The sequence below is a fragment of the Scyliorhinus canicula genome, chromosome 4 (assembly GCF_902713615.1).
Source record: "Scyliorhinus canicula chromosome 4, sScyCan1.1, whole genome shotgun sequence".
Lineage (NCBI taxonomy): Eukaryota > Metazoa > Chordata > Chondrichthyes > Carcharhiniformes > Scyliorhinidae > Scyliorhinus > Scyliorhinus canicula.
Window position 1 is genome coordinate 106573147 of NC_052149.1, and position 11254 is coordinate 106584400.

The window sequence follows — 11254 nt, forward strand, 5'->3', positions numbered from 1 at the left end:
AGTTGGACTCTCTACCTTAAAGTAGTGAGAAAGCCAGGTTGTGGGGGACATATAAAACAGCAGCTGCCTCCACTCGAGTGATGCTGGTGACCCATATGTGTGAAACAAGACACACATAGCTTAGACCTGATAATAGTAGGTCTGAACTTTCTGGAAGCCTTTGGAGATGGTAATTTTGGATATAGCCCCAGGGGAGATCAGGTGTCCCTTTGGATTGTTAAAAGTAGGCTAGAATGTGTGTAAAAAGCACATACACGCATTAACTGCCAAGCTCATTGGAAATGTCACAAGTGTCAAGTGGAAGTGTCAAAATGAACTGGCAAAGGCAACTGTCATGCTGTGAAGGCATTTAAAATTCCTGCACTTTAAATCTGGAGAGTTTAAAAAATCATTACTTGCTATTTTGCTTTGTCTAATTCCCTAAGACTGAGGGCTACCATTATTCGGTTAGTGCTGTATGATTGATTTCACAACCTACCGTTATCACAATGGGGTGCCTTCCATCACACAGTTATATTGACAGCTCCAAGAGTATTTGAGGTGGAACTATGAATTTAGTGCTTGTTTTATAAGGGATCCAACAGTTGAATGAAACATTTGTTTTAAAGGAATGTAGTTGAAGGAATGTAAGTGTTGTGAATGTTTTTGTGAATAATTTATTTTAAAAATAAGATCTGTAATAAACATTTGAGCTTTTTTAAATTTTATCTCAGCATGGATCCTGATGTAAGTCCGTGGTGAAAACTGGAGGAGTTGACATGGTAAATAAGGGCAAAGGGTGATAGGTAGGGGGCATTGGTTGGCCTGAATCGGCATAGGAGCTATAAATGGTTATGGGGTTGGTAGAGGGGCATAAATTGGATGAAAAGTATAATGGGCCAGGGGAGTGGTAAACAGTCATAGGCTGGCGTGAAAGGTATGAGGGATTATGGGGTGGGTGGAAGGAATGAGATAGTATTGGTTATAGATCATAGAATCTACAGTGCAGAAGGAAGCCATTTGGCCCATTGAGTCTGTACTGGCCCTTACAAAGAGCACCCCACTCAAGCCCACGTCTCTACCCTATCCCTGTAACCTAGTAACCCCCACTTAACCTTTTTTGGACACTAAGGGCAATTTAGCAGGGCCAATCCACCTAACCAGCACATCCTGGACTGAGGGAGGAAACCGGAGCACCCTGGGGAAACCCACGCAGACACGGGGAGAACGTGCAGACTCCGCACAGACAGTGACACAAGCCGGGAATCGAACCAGGGACCCTGGAGCAGTGAAGCAATTTGTGCTAACCACAATGCTACCATGCTGCTGGTTGGCATGGATGGGGTGAGAACTGTTGCTTATCTATTGACTTTTTAAAAATCTTGCACACAATGCTAGAGCACACAGGCATCTTCCATTCTGTCAGCCTCCATATCCGGCTGGATGCCAGGCCCACAGGTTCACAGCCCTATGAACCATAGAATCATACAGTAGAGAAGAGGCCTTTGGCACATCAAAGCCTGCACCGACAAAAGACTACTTTAAATCTGCACTAATCCCACTTCCGAGCACTTGACCCATAACCTTGAATGTTATTTGATTTCATGTGCTCATCCAAGAACATTTTAAAGATTGTGAGGTTTCCTGACTCAACCACACTTCCAGGCAGTGCATTCCAGATTCCCACCATCCTCTGGGTGGAGTTTATTTTCCTCAAATCCCCTCTAAACCACCTGCCTTTCACCTTAAAATTATGCCCCCTTGTTGTTGACTCTTCAGCTAAGGGGAACAGCTGCTTTCTATCCACCCTCATAATCTTATGCACCTCAATCAGGCCCCCTCTAAGCCTCCTTTCCTCCAAAGAAAACAACCCAAGCTTATGCAGCCTCTCCCCACAGCTAAAATATTCCATCTCAGGCAACATCCTAGTGAATCTCCTTTGCAACCTCTGTAGTGCAATCACATCCTTCCTATAGTGCAGTGACTAGAGCTAAACACAGTATTCCAGCTGTGTCCCAACCAACATCCTGTACAGTATCAACATAACCTCGCTGCTCTTATAATCTATGCCCCGACTCAAAAAGGCAAGTGTCCGTATTCCTTTTTAATTACCCTATTCACCGGTCCTGCTGCCTTCAGGGATCTGTGGACAAGTACCCCAAGATCCCTCTGTTCCTCGTGTCCTGCCATTATGTGGTGATCCACTGTGTAATTGTGTGTGTGCCTGTATTAGGGGATGTACAGTAGTACCTATACTACAGGTTCACCGGTAGCCCCTGCTGGCTAGCTCTGCCCACAAGGAGCCGTATAAATATGCATGAGTTCTCCTGAGCAGCCATTGTACCAGCTGCAGTTGGAGGATAAACATCTAACTGTAATAAAGCCTCTATTGTACCAATTTGAGTCTTTAGTACGATTGATAGCGCATCACATTCATTGAAAACTGCCTTGTCGTGTTACTCCTTCCAAAGTGCATCAAACGTTTCATGGTTAAATTCCATCTGCCACTGATCTGCCCATCTGACCCATCCGTCTATATCATCCTGTAACCTCAGGCCTTCTTCTTCATTGCCAGTGACCCAGCCAATCTCTGTGTCACCTGCAAATTTACTTATCGTTCCCTCCACATTTTCTTCTATATTGTTTTTATATAACACAAACAACAGGGACCCAATACTGATCCCTGTGGTATGCCACTGGACTACCACCACTACCTGTCTCCTATCATTAAGCCAATTTTTGATCCACCTTGCCACATTATCCTGGATCGCATTAACTTTTACCTCCTTTTCAGCCTCCCATGGGGAACCTTGTCAAATACTTTGCTGAAATCCATATAAACTACATCAACTGCATGACCCTCATCTACACACCTGGTCACCTCCTCAAAAAATGTAATCAAATGTGTTATGCGTGACCTCCCTCTGACAAAGCCATGATGACTATCATTAAAATTTTCCCCCACTGCTACCTTACATACCTGTCCGACTTTGTTCCCCAGAACTAGGTCCAACATTGCACAATTCCCTGTTGGATCTTCGACATATTGATATAAAAAGCTATCTTGAGCACATTTCAATAAATCTGCCCCCTCTAAACCCTTTACAAGGTGACTATCCCAATTAATGTTGGGGAAGTTGAATTTTTGTTTTTACACACCTTAGTGAATTGTTTACATAGGTGATCCTCGATTGCCCACTGCCTATTTGGTGCGCTAATACATTCCCAGCAATGTGACTGCCCCCTTTTTATTCCCAAACTCTACCCACAAAGTTGCATTAGAAGACCTTCAATAATATCGTCCCTCCTTATTGCAATATCAGACTCCTTAATTAGCAATGCAACACCACCTCCTCTTTTACACCCTTCCCTGTGGTGTCTGAAAATCCTACGCCCTGGAATGTTGAGCTGCCAGTTCAACCACATCTCTGTGATGGCAACAACATCATAATTCCACATGTCAATACACACCCTTAACTCATCTATCTTACCTGTGATACTAGGATGAAAGTAGAGGCCACCCAGCCGCTCCTTACTCCCTTGAAACTCAACGTGCTGTATCCCTATTGCAATAACATTATGTGTTCCCTCCCCCTGCTGAACTAGATGGAATCCCCTCCCAACAGCACTAGCAAATCTACCCGCAAGGATGTTGGTCCCATTCTAGTTCAGGTGCAGACCATCCCGCATGTACAGATCCCATCTTCCCCAGAAGCAATCCCAGTGATCCAGGAATCTAAATCCCTCCATCCTGCACCAACTCTTGAGGCTCACATTCATCTGCCCTACTCTCCTATTTCAGTACTCACTAGCACGTGGCACTGGGTGTAATCCAGAGATTACAACCTTTGAGGCCCTGCTCTTTAGTCTACTGCCTAACACCCTAAATTCTTGATGCAAGGCCTCATCCCTCATTTTACCTGCATAATTGGTACCAATGTGTACCACGACCTTTGTCTGATCACCTTCCCCCTTCAGGATGCCCTGCATCTGTTGTGTAACATTCCTGACTCTGACCCCAGGCAGGCAACACACCATCCTGGAGTCTAGACTGCGGCCGCAGAAACACCTGTCTGTTCCCCGAACTAATGAATCCCCTCTCACTATCGCTCCTGCTGACTTCTTCCTTCCCATTTCTCATCTCAGTCCTAAATGATCAACTCTTTAGACAAAAATTGTTTGTGAGCCCTAGTTCTAGAGTCCCCACCCAGGGGAAACATCGTCTCAGCATTTACCCAGTCATTTACCCAGTCATTTACCCAGCATTTACCCAGCAAATACCCTTAGGTATTTTATACGGTTTAATTGATATCAGCTCTCATTCTTTGAAACCCTCAGAAAATAGGCCTTATCTGCTCCATCTCCTCATCGGGCAATTTCCCCTCATTCGAGGAATCGTTCTCGTGTACCTTTACTTCATCCAAGTAAAGTATGTCCTTCCTTAGTTAAAGGAGACCAAAACTACACATAGTCTTCCAGATGTAGTTTCACTAATGCCATGCATTGATATTTATTCTTAAAGGCCAATCAGATCCACTGATCCCTTCATTCACTCTGATGCTTCCAAAGTCAAGAACACCAAAACTGCTGTTGGAGGCCTATAAACAACTCCCGCATATACATAGGTACATAGATAGAAGATAGGAGTAGGAGGAGGCCTTTTGGCCCTACGAGCCTGCTCTGCCATTCATCACGATCACAATATGGATTGCTTATTATTTCTTACCTCTACCCAGGTTCTACATCTTGATTTTCCAAACTAACATCCTTGCTTGCAATTCTCTTTACCTCATTGTTCATTGTCAGGGTAATCCCTCCTCCTTTTTCCATTTTCCGTATCTCTTCCAGGAAGTGCCACATATCTTGCAATATTGGACTGAGCATCAGGAGCACTTTGCACTCTACTTTTTTTTCCCTTTTAAATCCAGCAGATCAGAAGAGGGGGACTTCAGTTTCAGTTTTCATCCAAACTGTACCTCCAGGGAAGCAGCGTTCCCTTCTAAACGGTTCAGGCCTCAAATTTATCCTCCAGGCATATGCAGAATTTTCTGATTCAGAGATGAGAATGCTAATGCTTTACTAAGGTAAATAGCAGAAATTACAATACTAGATTTATTAAATTATCAAATGCTAGAATATACAGACAGTTATTCATTTACGGGATGTGGGTGTCACTGGCTAGGCTTGCATTTAGTGCCCATCCCTAATTGCCCTTGAAAATGTGGTGATGAGCCACTTCTTGAACCGTCTCAGTCCATGTAGTGTAGGTATACCCACAGTGCAGTTAAGAAGGGAGTTCCAGGTTTTTGAACCAGCAATAATGCAGGAACGCTGATATAGGGCAGCACGGTGGCCTAGTGGTTAGCACAACCGCCTCACGGCGCTGAGGTCTCAGGTTCGATCCCGGCTCTGGGTCACTGTCCGTGTGGAGTTTGCACATTCTCCCCGTGTCTGCGTGGGTTTCGCCCCCACAATCCAAAAATGTGCAGAGTAGGTGGATTGGCCACACTAAATTGCCCCCTTAATTGGAAAAGATAATTGGATAATCTAAATTTATTTTTAAAAAAGGAACGCTGATATATTTCCACGTCAGTATGGAGCGTGACATGGAGGAGAACTCCATGTCACGCTCCAGGTGGTGATTTTCTCATGCATCTGCTGCTCTTGTCCTTCAAGGATCCATGTTTGGAAGGCACTGTCAAAAGAGTCTTGGCAAGTTACATCTTACAGATGGCACACACTGCTGCCACTGAGGGCGTAAATGCTGTGGGTTGTGGCTGGGGTGCTAATCAAGTGGGCTGCTTTATCCTGGATGATGTCGAGTTTCTTGAGTATTGTTGGAGCTGCTCTGATCAAGGCAACTCCTGACTTGTGCCTTGTAGATGATGGACAGTCTTTGTGGAGTCAGGAGCTGAGTTACTCACTGTATATTTCTAGCCTTTGACCTGCTCTGATAGCCACATTATTTAGCTGGCTGGTCCAGTTCAGTTTTTAGTCAATGGTAAGTCCCCAGGATGTTGACAGTAGGGGATTCAGGAATGGTAATACCATTGAATGTCAATGGGTAATGGTTAGATTATGCCTTGTTGGAGATGGTAATTGCCTGGCACTTGTGTGTGAGAATTTTACTTGTCACTTTTCACCCCATGCAGACATCCGGTGGCAGCAAATAGCTGAAAGTCACACGATGGGTGGCTCCTGCTCGAGACTCTGGTTTTTGGACTTTAATGCCCGGTTTCAGGGGCGTTTTTTGAATAAACTGGTACAGGAAAGCATAAGGAAGGTGCGGAATGTCGAAAACCGAGAAAAAAGCTGTTGGGAAGAAGGGGGTGACTGAAAGTTCACCGTCGGGTGAATGGTTCAGCCTGGCAGCAGGAAAGATGGTGGAGGCTGGATCGCCGGGTGGGGCCGTGCCCCTCACAATGGAGGCGCTGACTGAGGTGATGGCTGGAGAATTCGAGAGGCAGTTCGCTAAACATATGGAGGTGCTGCAAAAGGAGATAATGGCTGCGATGAAGGATTGGGTAGAGGCGGCAGTGTTGAATACATTAGTCGAGGTACGGAAGCAAGAGGAGACGGAAGCAAGCAAGCCGGAAGCAAACGTTCCACAGAGAGCAGTTATAATTTGTTTTCACAAGTTTCATGTTAAGGAGAAGGTCCTGAGTTGGGTGAAGCAAAGGCATGAGGTGAAGTGGGAAGCTTTTGGTATTCAAATATACCAAGACTTGACGATGGAGCAAGCGAGAAGGCGGGCGGCCTTCGGATGGGCAAGGCGGCACTTTACAGTAACTGCGTGAGGTTTGGCATGGTCAACCCGGTGAAGCTGATGGTGACCTACAATTCGAGAGACTTCTACTTCGAGACGGTGGAGGCGGCAAAGGCGTTCATGAAGGCCGAAGGACTGGGACTGAAATGAGAAGTGGGAGTGGGGTTAGGACTTGGACTGAGGGGATGGGGATTGTGTTTAGTCTTTATCTCTCATTTTGGGTTGTGTTGTGTTCTGTATTGGTGCGGGGAACAGCAGGGTTTTAGGGTTGAATAGGGATGGGTAGTTTATCTTTGTTATAGCTTACAGTTGGTTACAATTAGATTGGGCTTTGGGGCTATGGCGGTTTTCTGGGGCACGGCTTTTGCACTGGCTTTGTTTGATTGTCTTTGTTTTTAGTGACTGGGTCATGGGAGAGGGGATTGGGAGGAGGGGTGCTTGGGCAGGTGACTCCGTACTAGCAAGCGAAGGTTGGCTAGGGAATGGGAGTGTGGTGAGGGGAAGAGGCTGCGTTTGTTGGAACCTGGTCGAATAGGTTTCGATGGGCCTGGGAGGTGTGAAAAGTGGGGGATGGGATCGATACTGGGAGAGGTGTTTGCAAGAGAGAGTGGATGGGGGGATTCTGGGAGGGAGGAGGGGTTCGACAGTAACAAAGGGAGGGGTGGGTCAGGCACGAAGGGCAGGGCCTGGGGTTATGATGATGGCAGATAGGAGGGGGGGGCAGTGAGAGACCCCCTCCCCCCAACCCGGTTAGAATGGTGACGTGGAATTTGAGGGGGTTAGGGGGGCCCGTGAAGAGATCGAGGTTTTTTACACACTTAAAGAGCTTCAAGGCTGATGTGGTGACGTCGCAGGAGACCAGTCTTAGGGCAAAGGAACTGGTGAGGCTTTGGAAGGGTTGGTTGCATCAGATTCTCCACCGGGGTTTGATAGTAGTGCTCGGGGTGGGGCGGGGGGGGGGGGGGGCTGGCAGTATTGGTGGATAAAAGAATGAGGTTCCAGATGGTGGTGGCGGACCAGGCTGGCAGATACGTGATAGTGACGGGAACGCTAGAGGGGAGGTTGGTGGCACTGGCAAGCACATATGGCCCCAACTGGGATGATGCACGGTTTGTGAAGAGGGTGCTGAGTGCCATTCCGGATTTGGATACCCACAAGTTGATAGTGGGGGGGGGTCAGCAATAGTGATTTTGTACCATGCTCTGCACTGGGTGGATGTTGTTTTGGAGAAGGGGATGGTCCAGATCCCGGGGTGGAGAATGGACGTGGGGTTGCTAGTGGACCAGAGCTCTTGTGATCAGATCGGGAAGGTGATCTAGTAATATGTGGGATTTCACTGCATGGGTAGGTGGTTTGGGAGGCTCTGAAGGCAGTGGTGAGGGGACGGTGATCTCGTTCAAAGCTAAGATGGAGAAGGGGGAGAGTGAGGAGCAGCAAAAATAGAAAGAGGAGATCCTGGAGGTGGATGGGAGACACGGGGAACCTGGCCCTCTTGTCCAAGAGGAAGGAGCTGCAGGTGAGGTTCGACCATTGTCCACAGGAAAAGTGGTGCACCAGTTGAGAAGGGTGAGGGGGGTGGTGGTGGTGGTGGTGGGGGGGGGGGGGGGGAACGGTCTACGAGTATGGGGAGATGGCAAGCTGCATGCTGTCTGGCAGCTCCGGAGGGAGGCAGTGGAGAGGGCGATAGTCCAGATACGGGAAAGGATGGGGAAGTTGGTAGTGGCCCCGGAGCTGGTCAATAAAGTACTCAAGGAGTTTTATATGGATCTACACAGATTGGAGCCACCAGAGGAGGTGCAGGAGAAGAGGGAGTTCCTGGATGGTTTGCAGTATCGAAGGCTGGGTGAGGAGGATAGAGCAGGCTTGGAGGGGTCAGTGGAGGAGCACAAGATGAAGGAGGCAATTGGAAGGATGCAGGCAGGGAAGGCAGAGGGACCTGATGAGTTTGCAGTTGAATTCTATAAGAAATTTAAGGAAAAGTGAACCCAGCTGATGGTGGGAATGTTTGAGAATGCGATGTGCAGGGTTGTCTTGCTGCATATGATGAGCTGGCTTCGATTTCGCTGATGCTAAAAAAGGTTAGTTACCCAGTAGAGTGTGGGTCATATAGGTCCACATCCCTACTGAAAGTAGATGCCAAGGTATTGGCAAAGCTGCTGGCTTCAAGGCTGGAAGGATGTCTTCCAGAGGTGATTGGGGAGGATCAGGCGGGGTTCATGAAGGGAAAGCAGCTGTTCTCGAAAGTGAGGAGATTTCTGAATGTGATCCTATCTCCGGCAGTGGGAAAGGAGACAGAGTTGGTGGTAGCGCTGGATGCAGAGAAGACATTTGATCGAGTAGAGTGGGGTTACTTGATGGTGGTAATGGAGAGATTTAGAATTAGGCTGACGTTTGTGGCGTGGGTGCAACTGTTGTACAAGGAGTGGATGGCGAGTGTTCGCACTGACAGCATGAACTTGGGGTACTTTGCACTGCACCGGGGTATGAGATAGGGGTGCCCTATGTCCCCCGCTGTTGTTTGCATTGGCTATAGAATCCTTAGCCATTGCGCTAAGGATAGTGATGTGGAATTGCGTTTGAGGCTGTGGAAGGGGATAGTGGGGGGGAGGATGGAACATAGAGTGTCCCTATATGTCGATGATATGCTACTGCATATCTTGGAACCGAGCACATTGGCAGGGAATATAATAGGGTTGCTCCGAAGATTCGGGACGTTCTCCGGGTACAAATTGAATGTAGGCAAGAGCAAGTATTTCATGGTCTCCCAGCTGGGAGCAGGGTGGAGGGTGGCTGCCATTCTGTTTGGCGGCAACCCACTTTAGGTATTTAGGAGTACAGATGACCTGGGATTGGGGAGGGCTCTGAAAATATAATTTTACCAGTTTGGTGGGTCAGTGAAGGCTGATCTGTCAAGGTAGGACAACCTCCCTCTGTCATTGGTGGGTGGGTGCAGGTAGTTAAAATTAATGTGTTGCCGCAATTCTTGTTCTTATTTTTGTGTCTGCTGGTCTTTTTATCAAAGTATTCCTTCTGGGGGGTGGGGACAAATTGATCTCCTCGTTTATCTGGGGTGAGAAGTGGTCACGATTAGGAGGGTGTTTCTGCAGAGAGGATAACAGACGGAGGGAAGGGGGGGCAGTGGTGTGGCTAGGCCTCCCAAACTTGCTGTATTATTATTGGGCGGCGAATACGGAGAAGGTGCAGGGCTGGAGCAAGGAGGGGGAGACTCGATGGGTTAATATGGAGGCGGGCTGGCGTAGGGGGTCAGGGTTGCGGGCACTGGCAATGGTACCGCTTCCAATGGCTCCAGGAAAGTACTCAGTGAGTCCGGTGGTTGTGGCCACATTGAAGATCTGGAGGCAGTTCAAGCAACATTTTAAGCTGTGGGCAGGGTCAGGGCAGGCAAAGTGGGAACAGGAGTTGTGGGGGCGATGGTAGATGGGATTGAGGTGTGAGGTGCTGAATGCTTTGACCTCGTATGAGAGGCAGGGGCTGAAACAATTGAAAGTCGTAGAGGGTGCACCACACAAAATCAAGGATGAGCCGGCTGTTCGAAGGGGTGGGGGATGTCTGTGAGCGATGTGGGAAGGGCCCGCAAATCATGTTCATATGCTTTGGTCCTGCCCGAAGTTGGAAAGGTTTTGGAGGACGGTATTTAGCACAATCTTGGGGTCTTGCATATAGATGTGAAGCATTGTCCCCTATAAGTCATATTCGGGGTGTCGGACTCGAACTCGAAGATTCTGTACAAATCAAAATCCAAACCACTAAAGATATCTTTGAAGGAGAAGGAATAAAATGGATCTTTGCTGCTAACCTTGCTAGCTACTGGCATCTGGTGCTCAATGCATGGTAAAACCTAGAAGCCTGGGATGGAAGGCATCAAGGCACCTCTACAGCTTCGGATTACGGGTAATGTAGACAAAAATTGGAGGGTGGTGAACCAACAGTTCAAACTCGATGTTGCAGTCCTTGGTCTGCAGGAACAACCCGATGAGAGACGAATTGTGTTGCTGCTCACGGCAGGTCCCCAGGCATTTGAAATTTTCAACACTTTTGTCTCTGAAAACGAGGCTAACAAGAAAAGCTTTGACAAAGTTCTTAAACAATTTGATCGGCATTGCTCCCCTAAAAAAATGAGACCTTTGAGCGCTTTATATTCCGTTCGTGCACCCAGAACGCGGGAGAGGCATTCGATAGCTTCCTCACCGACTTGCGATTGAAGGCGCAGTCATGCAACTTCAGCACACTCCAGTCATTAATGATGTGCGATCAGATACTTTTTGGAACCTCCAATGATAAAGTACGTGACTGGCTTCTGCAGGAAACAGACCTGCAACTTGAAATTGCGATTCAAATACGTCACGCGAGTAAGCTTGCAGCAAAGCAGCCCAGCACGCTGAATCTCCGGCATTTTGACGCGAAGGCGGAAGGGGCAGCAGACGCCATTAGTGTGGTGACGCAGCTGAATAAGAAGCGTGCTCCCAGTGCGGCAACCATTTTGAGCGC